Raw genomic sequence first — 20,155 nt, forward strand, 5'->3', positions numbered from 1 at the left:
CAGGTAGTTGGAACATCAAGAGGTTACAGTTAACTTAAAACCAGGTATCTTAAGTTAATGAGTTTAAGCACTTCTTTATATTTGGGAAGATGCAAGTCTGGGCTCATTGAAAGCATTCCTTTGATATGCACCTTACCTATCCAGGGCCAGTACTCTGTTCTTTCCCGGTCTGACACCACTTAGGGTGTACCCTTGGGGATGACTGAAGTGGCTGAGGGCTTGGCAGTGGGCAACCTGTTCCTCTTCCTCATGAGTTCACTTAGGGTTCACTTCAAGGCTCCCTGTAGTGGTTTGATGGCTGTAACGTCCTTTGTTTGTTGACATGGCAGGCAACATTTTTCATTCACACTGTATTGATGAGAAAATTTCCCACAGTCTTTTTTTGGGAAATATTGAAAACTTCTGTGCTTTGTGAGTAGCTATGTAGACCTCAGTAGTACTGATTTGAATAGGGTTAAAAAAATATCTCTCAATTTGCTTGTATGTGGGACTTTTTATATGTGCGTGCTAAGTCGCTTCAGTCAAGTCCAACTCTTTGTGACTCTATGGACCACAGACCTCCAGGCTCAGAATTCTGTCCAAGGGATTCTCCAGGCAACAATATTGTGTGGGTGGACAAGCCCTCTTCCAGAGAATCTTCCCTGGAGGGAAGATCTTTTTATTCACTTGTATCTAAATGACTTAGAAACACTAAATAAGTTGAGTTTTATTTCTGTATCTTTAGAGGGCCACTAATCATTTTCAAAGCCAAAGCCTTTGACTGTGTGGATCACAATAAACTGTGGAAAACTGTGAAAGAGATGGGAATACCAGACCACCTGACGTGCCTCCTGAGAAACCTATATGCAGGTCAGGAAGCAACAGTTAGAACTAGACATGGAACAACAGACTGGTTCCAAATGGGAAAAAGAGTACATCAAGGATGTATATCGTCACCCTGCTTATTTAACTTCTATGCAGAGTACATCATGAGAAACGCTGGACTGGAAGAAGCACAAGCTGAACAAGATTGCCGGGAAAAATATCAATAACCTCAGATATGCAGATGACACCACCGTTACGGCAGAAAGTGAAGAGGATCTAAAAAGCCTCTTGATAAAAGTGAAAGAGGAGAGTGAAAAAGTTGACTTAAAGCTCAACATTCAGAAAACGAAGATCATGGCATCCGGTCCCATCACTTCATGGGAAATAGATGGGGAAACAGTGGAAACAGTGTCAGACTTTATTTTTGGGGGCTCCAAAATCACTGAAGATGGTGACTGCAGCCATGAAATTAAAAGATGCTTACTCCTTGGAAGAAAGTTATGACCAACATAGATAGCATATTCAAAAGCAGAGACATTACTTTGCCAACAAAGGTCCGTCTAGTCGAGGCTATGGTTTTACCTGTGGTCATGTATGGATGTGAAAGTTGGACTGTGAAGAAGGCTGAGCACCGAAGAATTGATGCTTTTGAACTGTGGTGTTGGAGAAGACTCTTGAGAGTCCCTTGGACTGCAAGGAGATCCAACCAGTCCATTCTGAAGGAGATCAGTCCTGGGTGTTCATTGGAAGGACTGATGCTAAAGCTGAAACTCCAGTACTTTGGCCACCTCTTGCGAAGTGTTGACTCATTGGAAAAGACTCTGATGCTGGGAGGGATTGGGGGCAGGAGGAGAAGGGGACGACAGAGGATGAGATGGCTGGATGGTATCACTGACTCGATGGACAAAAGTTTGGGTGAACTCCAAGATTTGGTGATGGACAGGGAGGCCTGGCGTGCTGCAATTCATGGGGTCGCAAAGAGTTGGACACGACTGAGTGACTGAACTGAACTGAATCATTTTCTGGGCTGGGAAAGGTGGTCTCCAGGTGACTTCAGGCTGACAGATTGGCAAATGACTTAAGAGTCTTACTAAAATGTAGAATTTGATGTGATAGTTTTGGAGGGGAATCTGAGATTTTGTTTTACCCACATGCTCCCAGGTAATACAGATCATATTTGCTCCAAGGACTATGTTTTTGAGAAAAAAAGCTGCTGTATATCTGTCGATTGGCAAATAAGGGGAGTTTAGTGGACTATTAAGTAGAAGTGGAAGCTATAATAAGACCATTATAAGGCTTTATTCCCTAAATGTGATGAAAACATTGAATCTAACTTTTCTGCTGTGATCAGTCCTTGATAGAGTTATAGGCATTAGAGTATGTGCATGCATGCAAAGTCGCTTCAGTTGTGTCTGACTCTTTGCAATCCTTTGGATTGTAGCCTGCCAGCCAGGCTTCTCTGTCCATGGGATTTTCCAGGCAAGAATACTAGAGTGGGTTGCCATGCCCTTCTCCAGGGAATCTTCCTAGCCCAGGGATCCAACCCTTGTCTCTGCATTGGCAGGTGGATTCTTTACCACTAGCACCACCTGGGAAGCCCAGGCAGTAGAGGATGTGTGTTTAACTCAAGATCAAAGGCTTTGGGAAAACAGTCCATCAGCTTGAGATTCAACCTTCTCTGTTAAGTGTTCAAATTATTTAGTAAGGTGGATGAGGTATTGATTATTCATGGGATTATTTCAATATTACCAAAACACCAAAAGACAACTGTTTATTCCTATCATAGAAATATTTCAAAAAATTAAATAATTCATTGTTGAGCACTACTCTGGAATATACATTATGCTAAGGTGTTGGTAAATGGTAAATACCTTAAAGTCTTCAGAGAAGCAGGGTTCATGCCCAAGTTGTCTATGAATTATCTGTTGCTGTGTAACAGGTGAACCCAACCCACTCAGTGAACAATTAGCTGATAGCTTAGACTGGACTCAGTTGAGCAGTTCTGGTCCCAGGTGCTCTGTATGCATCTTGGGAAGTCGGCTAGGTGGCTCTACTTTTGGAGGTTGGCTGGATAGCACCTGGAGGAACAGCTGAACTCTGTCTCTCATCATCTGGTAGGAGAGCCTTGGCCTGTTGACGCAGCACCTGAGCAAGGAGAGTGGGAGCCCACGTTCAAAAATGGCCCATTGCTCCATTTGTCATATTCCTGTGGTCAAAACAAGTCACAGGGACAGTCCTATTCAGGTTATAGAACAACACACTCTACCTCTTGGCAAGGGGACTGGAAAATGAATGATTACATTATGTTTGTGTAAGCAGTCTGCCTCTAAAATGTTGCATGCTCTGGATGACTTGTCATATTGTAACTGAAAGTGGGGTCTGGTTGCTCACTGCTCAAAAGCCAATAAAGAGGCCAGGTTGGCAGAATGGATAGTTTGCTTTATTTTGGATGCCTGTAACTGTGGTTGGTGGCTGGGGGAGGGACAGATGCTTGTCCAAACGTCCACTCCCCCTGTGACAATCAGTGGGCAAGAGCTTTTATAGACAGAGGGAAGGGTCTACCATGTAGAATCAGCACAGTCAGCTCTGACAGTCTTCATGAAATAGATCATCAGTGGTCTGACCATCATCATCTTGATTGTTTTAAATGCAGTTAATTTTCAGTTCTGTAGTCAGAGTCGGTTCATTTCGATTTCCTTGAGGCCAATTCTTGGAATTGTGGCAGATTAAGACATGGCTCTAGTCTGGTCATCATGTAGCTAACTTCTCCAATGGGTGGAGGTTTCAGAATCTGTAAGACAGCTCATAGTCTATGGCTAAGAATATTATCTATAGCCTGTGAGAAGGAACTAAAGGTCCTTGACTATGCTTACTGACTAAACCATTATTATTTGGTCTCCTTTGACTGTTTTCCTTTGTTTCTTCATGTTTTCACTTCTCTGATTAAACTTACTATTTAGCTACAGGCAGAGGACATAAGGGACAAGGACCATGGTGTGCTACTGTTTCAATACTACTTCTTGATGTACTTCTGAGATATGTAGAAATTGGGGTAACCATTGCTTAGCCTGTAAATTGGGGGAACAGTTCTCTTTAAATATTCACTATGGGAAAGATGAAAAAATTGCATCACAAGGCTAGCAAAATCAATTAGCTAGACCAACTTGGATTCACTTTTCCAATATTATATGTGATGAAACAATTCTGGGTAAAAATGATCAGCTAAGCTTTCTCTCTGTTAAGAGAACTCATCATTATAAGGTATACGACTTTAATACTAGCTCACTGAATACTGTTAATCAAACCTGTTTGATTAACACACTGTAAACTCAATTTTTTTAAATTGTTGACTAATAGCTCTATTTGTACTTTGTTAAATTAGCTGAGTCTGGAGTGAAGGATTGGCTAGTGGTTATAAATACAACCAAGGAAGGATATTGTCTTCAGTTTTTATACTTCAGAAATGAAAAAAAGTATTAAATGTTAAAACAAACAAAACACTTTTGAAGAATGTAGCAACTTTCAGTAAGCTCCTTTATGATAAGATTGCATCAGAAGAAAGATTTCTGTATTTGTTGTTATCAAACTTAATTATAGAAACATATTTAGAATATTTTATTTGAAATAAGACTGTTGAAAGATAAATAGTTTTCTTGGAATAGCAGAGGCATACATGAAACTAACAGCACAGATTGTAAATTTTTTGAGGCATTAAGATATATTTAATAGATAGCAAGGGTTTCCCTAGTGGCTCAAATGGTAAAGAATCTGCCTGCAATGCAGGACACCTTGGTTTGATCCCTGGGTCAGGAATCTCTATAGAAGGGAATAGCTACCCCGTCCAGTACTCTTGCCTGGAGAATCGCATGGACAGCGGAGCCTGGTGGGCTACAGTCCATGAGGTTGCAAAGAGTTGGACCCAACTGAGCGACTAACACTTTCACTTTTACTTTTTTCCCATGAAAAATGTAGGAAGTATATGTTCTTACTCAGTAGGCCCATTATTAGCATTAGAGTATAATAGTTTTGAAACACATTGTTCATTGAAATACATATATTTTGACTTTGCGTTTTTCTAGACCCTAGAGAAACCATTATCTGTATAACTACATTAAGAATAGTTTCCTGAAATTGACGGATGTAAAATTTTATATGCCTGTTTGAAACGGTATCACTTACAGAATCTGAAGCTCACAATGGTGCCAGTCACCTGTCAATGCTGACAGATCGTGGTGGAGAGTAATTACAGATGCTGGTCTCGGCAGTCTGAATTCACGTGAGACTCTGGAGTTGCTGTTCATCTCTTATAGAAGCGTCTCAAGGGCATCCATTTGTAAAATATAGGCCTTAATAGCTTCTGTTTAGATTACATTTGTTAGTCATTTTCATTTTGTAGCTGTTAAACCAACAACTTAATATTTAAACAGATAAGCTTTCAAACCTATATGAAAAGCCTGTGTTGATAAATTGATATATAGCCTATGCTTCTTTTCCATATCTTTTATGATTCTTCAAGACATTATCTGAAGGCAAGCAGTGTGCTTCAGTATATTTGCATACTGTCTAAGCACAATCCCTGCAAATCTTGAAAATCCAGTGAGTCTTTCAGATCATGAAAAAATTGAGAAATAAAGTGAGTCACATTTGGTAGCTTCCTTACCTAAGTGTCACCACTCTTAAGTTTTGAGAGTTTCAACTTCTTGGTTAACCTAATATTTTTAAAACTTGAAAAATGGTTTTCTACTCAGTCATCCTTATTTTACCTTCATGTGAAAATACTCCTTTAGCATGGGTGATTGGATCAGCAGAAAGAGACAATTGGCATAGACAGACTCAACTGCATCAAAACCAAATCATTCCAATCTCAGAGTACCAATCAACCTTCAGATGCCCTTGAATTAACATGAGTGAAATGCTGTTTCAGCTGCCAAAGATGTTAAAATGGAACAAGAGCTATCAAATTAAGGCCAGGATCATTTTTTTCACACTTTGATTACCTTAAATGTTTAAAATTCAGAGCTCACTACTTTTGTGAAAGAACTGGAACCCAGAAGAGGTTTTGAAAACCACATATCTCTTCAATCATCCCTATTGTTTATTTGACTGTATTTTAAAATAACAAATGAAAAGATTTTGTAATCTTCTTGTAAGAAAATTAAACAACATGTATAAATGATATTTATTTATTGAAACAGAACTTTTTAACATATTGACGACACATTGCAATTGGAGGACCATGTTCCCAATAATAGCTATAGCTATAATTATGTTTCTTTCAAAGTATAACAAAATTAAAATACTGAAAATAAAGCACTGCTGAAGATAGGAGACTCTGCCTGTTCTTATCTTTTGTTCTTGCCTTAGAGATGGTAATCTTAGGCCTTAGGGATTTGGGGATTTTTATTTTACCACATTCAAAGAATCCCAACACTTCAAATTTTACATCTATCCAAGCAACACAGTATAATGGAAAGAGCAAGGGCTTTGGAATCAACAAAACAATTTTAAGCCTTATCTTGCCCTGTAACTTTAGGCAACTTCTCTGTACCTCAGTTTGCCTACTTTAAAATAGAATCTATCTTGTGAGGTTAATGTCACATTTGAAAATGATAATGCATGTAAAGCATCCTGGACAGCAGTTGAGGCATAATAAATGGTAACTAAATTTACTATTTCATCTGTGTGTGTGTTTATGTGTGTGTTCTCTATCAACAGTTTATTCTGTAGGAAACAAGAGTTTCTGGGACAGCTTACACTCTTTCAAGTATGAATGCTTTTCTTCTTGTCATGGAATAACATGTACTTTGAATAAATGATACTTATTTTTATCTTTCTTATATCAGTAAATTTTATGAAGTGCCTAACTAGAATTGAGATGCTGTGTTAGGCCCTAGTACATGAAAAAATGATCAACATCATTAGTCATTAGGAAAGTACAAGTAAAAACCACATTGAGGTACCACCTCGTGCTTGGTAGAATCAAAAAAATGAGAGAGAACAAATGCTGATGTGGGCTTGGAGAAAAGGGACCTCTTGTGCATCAGTGGTGGGAATGTAACTTGGTACAGCCATTCTGGTAAACAGTATGGAGGTTCCTCAAAAAATTTAAAATAGAACCACCATATGGTCCAGCATTTCCATTTCTGGGAATATATACAAAGGAAACAAAAACGCTAAATCAAAAACATATATGCACCTGCATCTTCATAGCAACATTATTGACAGTAGCCAAGACATGGAAATAACCTAAGTGCTATCGGTGGATAAATGGATAAAGAAAATGTGGCATGGTTCATCCATAACAGACAGTGGAATCATTGTGCCATTTGTGACAACATGGATGAACCTTGAGGGCATTCTAAGTGAAATAAGTCAGACAAAGAAAGACAAACTACTGTATGATCTCATTTATATGTGGACTCCAAATAAAATCACCAAACTCATAGAAAAAGAGATCATATTAATGGTTACCGGAGGCTGGGAGTAAGAGGAGGAGCTATTTGAGAAAGGTAGTCAAAAGGTAGTATAAATTTCCAGTTACAAGGAAGTTAAGTCTTAGGGATGTAATGTACAACTTGTTAACTGTAGTTAACACTGCTGTATGATATATTGGAAAACTGTTAAAAGAGTAGACCTTAAGGGTTCTCATCACAAGAATTTTTTTCTCTTTATTGTATCTTTATGAGATGATAGATGTTAACTAAACTAATTGTGATTATCACTTTATAATATATGTAAATCAAACCATCATGCTGTACATCTTAAACTCCTAAATGTATACAGTGATATATGTCAATTATTTCTCAAAGAAAACAAAACCCTGGCAAACAAAAGATGATGATTTAAGCACTGAGTCAGCCAAAGAAATGAGTTAGACTCAGACTGCCCCTTAACAGAACTTAAACTTGGAGATGCAATATTTGTATCTGTACAAATATGACTGTGATACCAAATGTCACTAGCAGGGTACCATATACTGAGAGCAGAGAGAAGGTACTTGCCATTTGGAGCAGGAATAGGAGATGTCCGGGTGTGTGGGTAAAGGCACATGAGGGTGACCTTGAAGTAAAGCTAAGATTTGAGCCTGTGTTATTGGAGATAGGGGGGCTTCAAACAGTGAGCATAACGTGAGTAAAACAAAATAATGTACCTTTCACAGGGACTAAATAGTATGCCTAATTTATCTGAATGCTAGAATACAAGAAAAAGATAAAAAACTGAGAAAGATGAAAGTTTGCGAAAGAGGATGGTGTCAAATCACAGAAAGTCTTAAATATTGGGTAAGGACTGTTGACTTTTTTCTTTTCGTGGACTAAACATAGTGCCTCTTTCTGTTTGTGTTGACTCCTCTCTACATACTCAGCGTGGCTCAGCTTCTTCCCTGGGCCTTCTCCCTGATGGAGTATCATAAGGCTGACTTAAGCTTCAGCTCAGTTCAGTTCAATCGCTCAGTCATGTCCGACTCTTTGCGACCCCATGAATTGCAGCACGCCAGGCCTCCCTGTCTATCACCATCTCCCGGAGTTCATTCAAACTCACGTCTCTTTTCTTTAAATGCCCTGGGTGTTGTCTCTCCTTTTCATTCTCTGCTTTAGCTCACGGACTGAGGCCGTAGGTATAGAACCAACGTTAGGGAGCAATATTGACCAAATCTCTTGGTCTCAGAATGATTCAGGGCCTGTTTGTCTTTTTCTCCAGACATTTCATAAATGCCTTGTCAATGAATGCCCACTGAACGATAGAAGGACAGAGATTCTGAAAGATGTCCGGGAACATGCTGTTCTCAGAACAGCAAGAGGTGGGGGAATGTGTGTTTGGTGAAATCAAAACAAAGTGCATTTGTTTTGCTTCTTAGAAGAGAATGCTCTAATATTTTTCCAGTTTCAAATACTTCCTGTCAGACTTCAGGTTAAAACAGAAAGACATTTTTTTTTTAATATATATAACCAGAAACAGCAATGTCATGCGAAAAATCACTTAGCTGTTCCATGTGTACTTTTAAGAGCTTGATAAATGTCATTCTTTTTGCATGAAAATTCAGAAGGTCAAAGGATAGAGGAGAACATTGTGGGTACATGACACCGCATCTGCTGAAGAGAGGCTCAACCTAAACTGCTTTTTCCCTGAAACTCCACAGGAGGCCTTCAAAACTGCTGATGGTGGGCCCTCACATCAGAGGAGTTCAGTGAATTTTTACCCCACACATCACAGGAAAATCCAGCCAGGGTTGAGAGCCATTCCAACATTCTAAAGCCTCATTTTCCTGTTTAGAAACCTTAGCATCAGAGGTTGTAAGAGAGACTTACACTGCTTATCACTACAAACACCTGGGCTGAGAACACAGTTCTCCAGAGTTTGTTGTTTTCTCATACATTGTGAAATTTGGGGGTTTATCATCTATTAACGTCTAACATTAAATTATTAATTGAGGCAGTCAGCAAATTTTTGTCATCCATTATTCTAAGTAAAAGGAGTATAGCAGAGAACAACATCTCTGTACTCTGTGAGCTAGTCCTTGATGAGAGAAAGGAAGAAAGGATGCCTACAATGAACATAAATAAAAAAGCGAGGAAATAACTCAAGAACAGTATGGCATGTAGGGACGGTGACTTGGGGCAGCTGTATTAGATGCTTGATACTTGTGGACACTGAGGACACAGAATTAAAATAACTCCCCAATGCCAAATAACTGGATTTGAAGTTTGAATAAAAACTGCCAGGAAGTGAACATGGAAAGCAATCTCAAGCTGAAGTTTCAGTTTGTGCAAAGAAATGAATTTGTGACAGGAAATAGTACCTTCATAGGGTTACAAATCAGTTCAGTAGTGATGGAGCGAATAAGGAATGTGGTTAGAAAAAATAGACTTCAATCAGATAAGGAAGGGCAGTATATGCCTTGCAAGTAGATTGGTTACTTTGCTCCCATGTGAGTGTCTCACAAACTGTAGTATGCATTCTGTTACTACATGGAGAATTTATGTAACTGAAGACTGCTGGCCTGTCTCTAGTGTTTCTGATCCACTGGTTCTGATGCTGATCATCAGCACTACTTTGAGAAGCACTTCTCAGGATAACAACACAACATTAAAGAAATTTAACATGGGAAACATGAATAGATTTTCATATTGTTAACAGTTAACACAAGAAAAGTATAGAAGATATATCAGGGACAAAATGATATAATTGCTTGTTAAGTTATGACAGTACTATAAGAGGGAGATAATAAAGGCCTTTCCTAGGGCTGCAGTGGAAATGAATAGGAAGTAGGAAATGGGCATTTAAAAAATTTAACAGCTGGAGTTGACAAGTGATAGGACTTAGGAGCTGAGTTATTAATAATATAAATAAGGAGCAGAGTGGAATATACAGTTGCTTGCAGGCATTTCATTTGAGTAATTGGATGGAAGGTAGTATTAGCAAAAAGATGAGTTCAGACTTGGCATGTTCATTTCTAAATGAGGTTCAGCATCACCTCAGGAGTTAGCTGTACACATCAGCTGCATCTCAGGAGGAAAAATGCCCAAAGACATTGATTTGAAACTTTCCAATGTATGTGTAACCATTAAATTTTATGAAGACTAACAGGAAGAAATGATCAGAGAGGCAGAAAGTATGGAAATTGAGAGAATAGAGAATTTCAAGAAACAATGTTTGATTGTGATAAGTACCCAAAGAAGTTGAGTAAAATATTTTGAGATTGCAGTTTTAGAGCCATTGGTGAACTTAGTGAGAGCAGTAAGAGTAGTAACCTAAATTTTGTGGATTGTCACTGAAAGGAAAAATTAGGGATGTGGGCAAACATATACAATGCATGTATATTGCAGATTGAAGGCTCTTCTCTCTCCGTCTTTCACACATACACATACACACACAACTTCCTGTTGCCTATTAATAAAAATCATTCTTTTTTGTATATTCTTAACAAATTGAAGTATGAAGAATGCAAGTAGAATGAGAAAAATTCCAAATGATGGCACTAATCCTCATAAGCCAATAGAATAATAAATATTTGTGTAAGAATTAATTGACAAAAGTAGCTTAATGTACTTTAAAAGAAAGACAGAAACTAATCTGAAAGTTTATTTTCAATATTCATGTCTCCAGCTTTTATTCTTGATAAAATAGGGATCTAAAAATCTTACTGATTTCAGGTATATACATAGACCTCTGCCACAATTTTTTTTTTGTAGTATCAGATATTTCTAAGAGAGGTAAAGTAATATGGAAATATATATTGTAATTATTTCAGGAAGACCTAACATAAATATTCAGAATGTTTATGATTCTAAATTTTTTGAAGAATGCCCAAGTCTCCATAAAAGTTAGCATCACAAACATTTTCACATCTTAGGAACAAATCCACTTAAGCATTTTCTAACATTTCCCTATATTTCAGTAATAGATTCTATCCTAAAAGGACTTAGGGACATGCCTGTTCAACAGAAATATAAAGTGAATCACAGGTGTAATTTAAAATTTTCTAGGAGACATGTTAAGAAGGCAAAAACAGATAAAAACCAGATAAAACTAATTTTAATAATGTATTTTATTTATCATAATATAGCAAAGATACTAGCATTTCCGGTACCTTATAGCTCAGATGATAAAGAATCTGCCTGCAATGCAGAAGACCTGGGTTTGATCCCTTGGTCAGGAAGATGCCCTGGAGAAGGAAATGGCAACCCACTCCAGTATTCTTGCCTGGAGAATTCCATGGACAGAGGAGCCTGGTGGGCTACAGTCCTGGGGTCACAAAAAGTCAGACATGACTGAGCGACTAACACACACACTAGAATGTCAGTATGCAATTAATGTAAAATTTTAGGATATTTTACATTCTATCTTTTTTGCCTAAATCTTCAAAATTTAATGTGTATTTTACACTTATGGCATGTCTTAGTTCCGATTATCCACATTACAAGTGCTTAATGCACACCTGTGATAATGGCTGCCATACTGGATAGTTTACACTTGACTCTTTACTCTGTAGACTGCATCTGTTATGTATGACCCAAACAAAATTTTATAGTAATGCTAATTTTCACCCTTGTTAAAATATTTCTTTTTGTTCAGTTCAGTTCAGTCTCTCAGTCATGTCTGACTCTTTGCGACCCCATGGACTGCAGCATGCCAGGCCTCCCTGTCCATCACTAACTCCTGGAGTTTACCCAAACTCGTATCCATTGAGTCGGTGATGCCATCCAACCATCTCATCCTCTGTTGTCCCCTTCTCTTCTTGCCCTCAATCTTTCCCAGCATCGGGGTCTTTTCTAATGAGTCAGCTTTTTGCATCAGGTAGCCAAAATATTGGAGTTTCAGCTTCAACATCAGTCCTTCCAATGAACACTCAGGACTGATCTTTAGGAGGGACCGGTTGGATTTCCTTGCAGTCCAAGGGACTCTCAAGACTCTTCTCCAACACCACAGTTCAAAAGCATCATTGTTCGGTGTTCAGCTTTCTTTATAGTCCAACTCTCACATCCATACATGAATACTGGAAAAAAACATAGCCTTGACTAGACAGACCTTTGTTGGCAAAGTAATGTTTCTGCTTTTGAATATGCTGTCTAGGTTGGTCATAACTTTCCTTCCAAGGAGTAAGCGTCTTTTAATTTCATGGCTGCGATCACCATCTGCAGTAATTTTGGAGCCCCCCAAAATAAAGTCAGTCACTGTTTCCACTGTTTTGCCATCTATTTGCCATGAAGTGATGGGACCAGATGCCATGTTCTTTGTTTTCTGAATGTTGAATTTTAAGCCAACTTTTTCGCTCTCCTCTTTCACTTTCATCAAGAGGCTTTTTAGTTTTTCTTCACTTTCTGCCATAAGGGTGGTGTCATCTGTATATCTAAAGTTATTGCTATTTCTCCTGGCAATCTTGATTCCAGCTTGTGCTTCATCCAGCCTGGCATTTTGCATGATGTACTCTGCATATAAGTTAAATAAGCAGGGAGACAATGTACAGTTTTGATGTACTCCTTTCCCGATTTGGAACCAGTCTGTCGTTCCATGTCCAGTTCTAACTATTGCTTCCTGACCTGCATACAAATTTCTCAAGAGGCAGGTCAGGTGGTCTGGTATTCCCATCTCTTTCAGAATTTTCCACAGTTTATTGTGATCCACACAGTCAACGGCTTTGGCATAGTCAATAAAGCAGAAATAGATGTTTTTCTGGAACTCTTGCTTTTTCGATGATCCAGCGGATGTTGGCAATTTGATCTCTGGTTCCTTTGCCTTTTCTAAAACCAGCTTGAACATCTGGAAGTTCACGGTTCACGTATTGCTGAAGCCTGACTTGGAGGATTTTGAGCATTACTTTACTAGTGTGTGCTGCTGCTGCTGCTAAGTCACTTCAGTCGTGTCTGACTCTGTGTGACCCCATAGACGGCAGCCCACCAGGCTCCCCCGTCCCTGGGAATCTCCAGGCAAGAACACTGGAGTGGGTTGCCATTTCCTTCTCCAATGCATGAAAATGAAAAGTAAAAGTGAAGTCGCTCAGTCGTGTCTGACTCTTCGTGACCCCATGGACTGAAGCCTACCAGGCTCCTTCGTCTATGGGATTTTCCAGGCAAGAGTACTGAAGTGGGTTGCCATTGCCTTCTCCAATACTAGTGTGTGAGATAAGTGCAATTGTGTGGTAGTTTGAGCATTTCTTGTCATTGCCTTTCTTTGGGATTGGAATGAAAACTGACCTTTTCCAGTCCTGTGGCCACTGCTGAGTTTTCCAAATTTGCTGACATATTGAGTGCAACACTTTCACAGCATCATCTTTTAGTATTTGAAATAGTTCAACTGGAATTTCATCACTTCCACGAGCTTTGTTTGTAGGGACACTTCCTAAGGCCCACCTGACTTCACATTCCAGGATGTCTGGCTCTAGGTGATCTTTCTGTTATTTTACTGTAAAATACTCCAATATGAGTAGCTAATGTAATAAGGTAAGTCTTTGATGATTGTTTCCAAAATAGTTGCTTGGCACCTGTGATATTCTATATTCCTGTTGAGAGTTTGGAACGTAGAGGTAAACATGAGAACCATGCCTACAAAAGTTCACTCATTTTAGCAAAGAAGATAAAACCTAGGTACAATACTTGACTTGAATGCAGGAAATTGAAAATGGCACTTAATAGTCATTGCTTTCAAAATGACGCATAGCAGTTTAGCACTCTGGATATTTAGCAAAGAATCTTAAACTTAGTAAACATTAGAATAATGTCTGTGATGATGACAGTCTTTGAACTAGGCTTCAAATTCTGGGTGAGGTATGATTTGGTAGAAAATGCCAATCTAGAAAACCAAGATTCACGCAGCAAAACTAATAAAATCATGGAAATGAAAATGAGTGTAATAGGGAAGGGGAGCAGGAAAAGAGGCAGCTGCATAGAAAACAGGGTTCTGTCTGTCTGTTAATTGCTCAGTTGTGCCTGACTCTTTGCAACCGACTGTAGCCCACCAAGCTCCTCAGTCCATGGGATTTTCCAGGCAAGGATACTGGAGTTATTTGCCTTTTCCTTCTCCAGGAAAGGAGGGTTAATGAAAGGAAAATAAGATATAAAAATGATTGGGGCTTGGACAAAGTAGGCATTTTCCCTCGCCTTGAATGGAAACCTATTGTAATACTGTTCCTAAAAGACTTATGTAGATGGTAATGTGGAAATTTTCACGCACCGTTGCCTGGAATAAATCTTTGATGGAAAAAAATCTCAATGCCAAAGGAAATATACTCTGATAAAACAAGTATCTTTCAGAGCTTCTTAGTAGAGCATGAAACAACTCCATGTTTATCCTGACTCCTTTGGTTTTATATTATTGTACAGAAGATAACCCAAAGATGATAGCATAATCTTCACTAGCATCAAGTTTGTAGAAGGTAATTTGTTACTTATACCAAATATGAAGTTCCACACCAACAGTTTCTGAAAAATTCCTCTTTAGTTTTAAATATATTCACTTCTCATTTTTAGGGAAATAATTAGAGAGAGCCACACTGAAGTAAGTACAGGGACATAGTCATTTATAGCAGTAACAAATTTGAGAAATTTTATGTCCAACATTTAGTCATTAATTAAATGTATTTGGTCCACTAATGCTATGTGATATTATGAAAATAAACATCATGTTTTCATGATGCAATTATTAACTTTTTGTTGAAATATAGGCATATAAAATATACAGACTCCAAGGTTACAAGTGGATGGATTTTTTACAACACTTTAAAGCGCATGTAACTAGTGCTCAAGTCAATCAATAAAATAATGTCAGCTCACCAGAAGTTTCTCTAGTGTTCCCTTTACCTTCACTTCTAACAGCCTAAATTAGTTTTTCTTCTTTTTCAAGCTTCTCTAATTGAAATCATATAGAGTGTATTTTGTGTCTGACCTTTTGCTCAATATTTATCTTTGACAGATTTAATCCATGCTGTTTCATGTGGCTTAATTTTTTAACTATCATTGGTATATGGTGTTCCATTATATGAATATACAAAACTTTCTTTACCCAGTCTCCCATAAGTACTAGTCAGGCCTAGGCCTTCTTAGCTTCCAAGGTCAGAAGGGATCAGGCACGTTCAGGGTGGTATGGCTGTAGACTATTTACCTAGTCTACTGTTGAAAGACAATTGGAATATTTTCAGTTTGAACTATTACAAATAGTGCTTTTAAAAACTTTTTTTATAATTTTCATAAACTACGCATTTTCATCAGTCATATTACTAGGAATAAAATTGGTAGGTCATAATAGGTGAATAGGGTGAACTTTCATATCTATTGACTACAGTTTTTCAAAGTGATTGTACCAGTTTTATTTCCATTAGCAGTGCATTAGAGTCCTTGGTTGCTTCATATCCTTGATGTTTATTTGGTCTTATCTGAAATTTTCATGTAAGCAATTTTGATGAATAGGAAATAGTATTGCATTTTGATTTTATTTTGAACATCCCCTAATGTTTTTACAACTTTGTCACTGTGAAATCAGCCATGCAAAATTCCTGTCCGAGTCCTCTGCCCATTTTTTTTTTTAATTTAAGGATCTTAGTTTCTCTTATTGACATATTTCTGAATATTAATCTTTTGTTGGATATACACTTTACCTTTTTCCTTCTAGAGCTTGTTTTTCACTTTAGTGGTATTCTTTTACATTGATTACAGAGGCATGGATAATTGAAAGTACTACTCACAAGACTCTTCAAGGGTTACTCATCTGAGCATTTAATGAAGGTAAAGGTTATAACTGAGTAGGAGAAAGAATGACATCCATGACATCCCAGGACACTTCAGGATGCAGCTCCTCGGGGTCCTTTCTGAGTCACACAAGATATAATTTAGATCATTTGCCAGTTTCTATATTCAGAGCTATAAATACAGCATCCATCAAAACAGACAAACTCCTTACCTTTATGTAGCTTGTTTTTATTTCAATTGGTGAGAGAGAAACAAATGAATAAACAAATACACAAACTATCAGATAGTAATAATCACTGGAAAAAATAGTGTAAGCTTATGTGAGTAGGGCATGTTTGCTATGGCACGATGGGGAGGAAGAAATAAAGTTTCCTTGATAACATGATAATTGAGTAGAGACCTTTAGAAAACGACAAAACAAGCAACGCAATTATAGTTATATGTGGAAAGGCATTTCCAGGTTGAATTAGTAGAAAGTGAAAATAATCATGCAGGAGTTAAATATGGACTTTTTGAAGACTAGCAAATATGATTGAAATAGAATGAGTTGGATAGAATGAGGAGAATCATGAGAGATAAGTCTGGAGGGACAGCAAAATCTAGTTAAGATGTAGTCATTGTGGTAATAGCTAGTTGAGATGGAAAAAAATCATTGTCGTGTATTAAACAGAAGGTGACATGATCAGACATGCTTTGAAAGTTTGCTCTGGCTGCTGTTTTGAGAGTAAATTTTAGGAAGGCAATGGGGGATGCAAAGTGTTTGCCTAGGATGTTACAGCAATAACCTAGTAGAGAGAGTTTGTTTTTTTAGATGAGAGAGGGATGGTAAGAATATTTTTTGAAGACAGAATATTTATGGTTTGAGGGTGAATTGGAATCATGTAAGGGGGTAGTGAGTAATGTCTTCTAGGTTGTGTTCTATTCCATTGGTTTCTGGAAGAATAGCATTGCCATTTCCTGAAATGGTTAAGGCTGTGGAATGAAGATGCTATAGAAAGATTGGCTGGCTGCTGGAAATTAATTAGAGGGCAGGAAAAATCCCACCACTTTAGTTTACTAGGTGGGCTATAAATTTGACAGTGTTAAAGACAACTTGGATTATCTTTATACGGACGGAAGTTCAGGAAACTTCCTGAGAATAATTGATATTAATGTCATTTAGTATCAATTGTTGTTCAGTGGCTAAGTTATGTCTGACTCTTTGTGACCCCCAGACTAAGTGCACCAGGCTTCCCTGCCCTTCACTATTTCCTGGAATTTGCTCCAACTCATGTCCATTGAGTTGGTGATGCTATCTAACCATCTTATCCTTTGTTAATTAGAAGGCTTATATTTGTTTACTGTTTTCCTTTAAAATTTCCTCTCTTTTGCATACTTAGAAATGATTCTGAAATTGTATTTTTTTCTCTTTGAAATGCAGTTACTCAGGCTTGTATTCATTTTAGTGTCTTCGACATTTCTAGTAAATATGTGGAAATTTTCTCACCTGTCATGTTTTATAGCTTATAATAATTAATATTTCATGAAAACACAGGTGCTTCTTTTTAGTTTCTTTTGCATGTCTCATAGTTTATTTATACATTTTTTTTTAGTTTTTCTAAATTTAGAACTTGGAAGAAAACATTTAAGGGATGGTATGGCTTTGATCTCTAAAATTTTTAATACATATTTGGCAGAAATGAAATCACTCATCTACCAAGTATTAACTACCATTCACTTTGTGAATGGTTAATCCTAATTGTAAGCAGAGTATTGAAATGGAAATCAATGAATAAAGTTATAATTGCAACAAAATAGTAAACTCAAATGTGATTCCATTATCTTCAGTTGCCAACAGAGTTGCCAACCAAGTCTCTATCCTATATTATTTATTTTTAGAATTTCTCATAATTATTGTATACCTTTAAAGATATAGCATTCCCTAAACTTCATTGAAATTATGGGTTAAATTAAATAAAAATGGAGAATGTATCTGGTTTACAGGATAATTCCAGTACCTAAAAATTTGGGGTCATATCTACAAAAACTAAAATCTTTCAGTTATTTTCCCTTTACATTTGTTCATCTATCCTTGCAGCCATGCATTTCATAAAATAAAAGGGAACACAGCCAGGCACTGATCTGGGTCTTGGGAGTACAACTAGTAAGGGCACAGGCAGATTATTCATACGTGCATGGAACTTTCATCCTGCAGAAAGGGGTATAGAGTAAAATGGTCAAATAAATAAGTTAAAATACAATATGTTGTATATGATAAGTGCTATGTCAGTGGAAGGGAAATAGGAATTGCCATAATTGCATACAGATGGGTGTTATCTCCAATTTGCTTAGAACAAATGAGGCATAAATTCCTAGAAATGAAAGATAATTTAAGATTAGCCCTGATGGTCTCCAGTGGAGAGCAGAGGTAAAGCTGTAATTGCTGCAGAAAAGGAAACATCTTGTCAGGAACTAGCAGAATTCTGAGGGTCTTCTCTTTTGCCGGAGATTGAGCAGCCAGAAAGATGTCCTCCTACTCAGAGCTTGTAGGGTTTGTCAGCTCACTCTTGAATCCTCTGAGGGGAAATATGGGGAAAAACAATATGTTTTCCAATATCAAGACTGTTCTCACTTCATTTATGAAATCCTTCTTTTCTATTCATTATTTTTCCCTTTTCTCTGGGTATATTATGCAAGTTCATGTTTGCCTGGAGTTCTTCTCATATCATAGCGTGCAAGGGGCTTATGAGCTTTCGGTTCTTTGGGTACAATATACTAGATACAATCAAAATCCTCAGATTAAAGTCTCTGTAGTGAACATTTTTGGAGAAGGCAATGGCACCCCACTCCAGTACTCTTGCCTGGCAAATCCCATGGACAGAGGAGCATGGTGGGCTGCAGTCCATGGGGTCGCTACAAGTCAGACACAACTGAGCAACTTCACTTTCACTTTTCACTTTCATGCATTGGAGAAGGGAACGGCAACCCACTCCAGTGTTCTTGCCTGGAGAATCCCAGGGACGGGGGAGCCTGGTGGGCTGCCGTCTATGGGGTCGCACAGAGTTGGACGTGACTGAAGCGACTTAGCAGCAGCAGCAGCAGTAAACCTTTTCCCCTCTTCTGATGATCTGACTGGAAACATATGGCTGGGGCCTCAGACAGGGGTGCTGGAATGGTTTTTCAGTTCTTCCCCACCTGATGGCCAGACAGCTCTCTCTATCCATCCTCTCCATGTGTCCCACATGGGCTTCCTTGTATCACAGCAGTGACAGAGGTCAGAAATGTATAGGAACTGACTTCTGCCAGAGTGAGCATTCCAAGAGTAGGAAACTGCCAATCTCTTAAAGGCTGGGCTTGGAGATTGGTATTGGTTCAGGGTCATTTCCTCATATTCTATTTATAAAGGTAGTCATAAAACCTACTCAGATTCAAAGATAAGGATTATAGAACCAACTTCTCAAGGGAAAGAGACCCAAAAAATTTGTAGCCACAGGATTACAACCTGACCTCCTGAGAATTGAATGGGTTCTTGCGACTAATTCTGATTTAATAAGCTGTAGGCAGAATGGCTTGTGTCACTTCCAGACTAGGGTATTTATCTCTCTTTCAAGAATTTCAAAAGTCTTTTTCCCTTAGACATAGAACCTGATAACATTTGAGAGATTAAACTGAGTCAAAAGTGAAGAGGCGTGGAGTAGAGACCTTTGTCAACCTATAATGGACCTATGGTATAAGCTGAAAATATACCTTAATTTAAGGTACTAAGATTTGGGAGTCATTTGTAAGTATACAATAACCTAGTCCATCCTGATGGATATGTAGCCTGGGTATCCACTTTCCTTATCACCCTCCCTGACTACTAAGATATGCCAAATTTATTATCATGTGGAAGTTCTGATAGTTTTTACATATGGGAAGAGATTTAGTCAAAGAAAATGATTATTGCCTCCTAGACATATCACATATGGCAAAACAACTGGAGAACAATTCAAATATTCCACCCTCTATTTCTTAAAGTTAAGCAGAGAAAAAATGTTTTAGCCAGTATTTAATGTTTCCTGAATAGATAAAACATTTCAAGCAGAATTTATATTTATTACATTTGACTTGTTCTCTTGGCATGGTCATATTCCTGTCAGTGTCTGATAATTCCTTTTCCTTCTCATTTTTTTCCATTTATTTCATCTGCTTTG

This window comes from Bubalus bubalis, chromosome 12 (genome assembly GCF_019923935.1).
Source record: "Bubalus bubalis isolate 160015118507 breed Murrah chromosome 12, NDDB_SH_1, whole genome shotgun sequence".
Taxonomy (NCBI): Eukaryota; Metazoa; Chordata; class Mammalia; order Artiodactyla; family Bovidae; genus Bubalus; species Bubalus bubalis.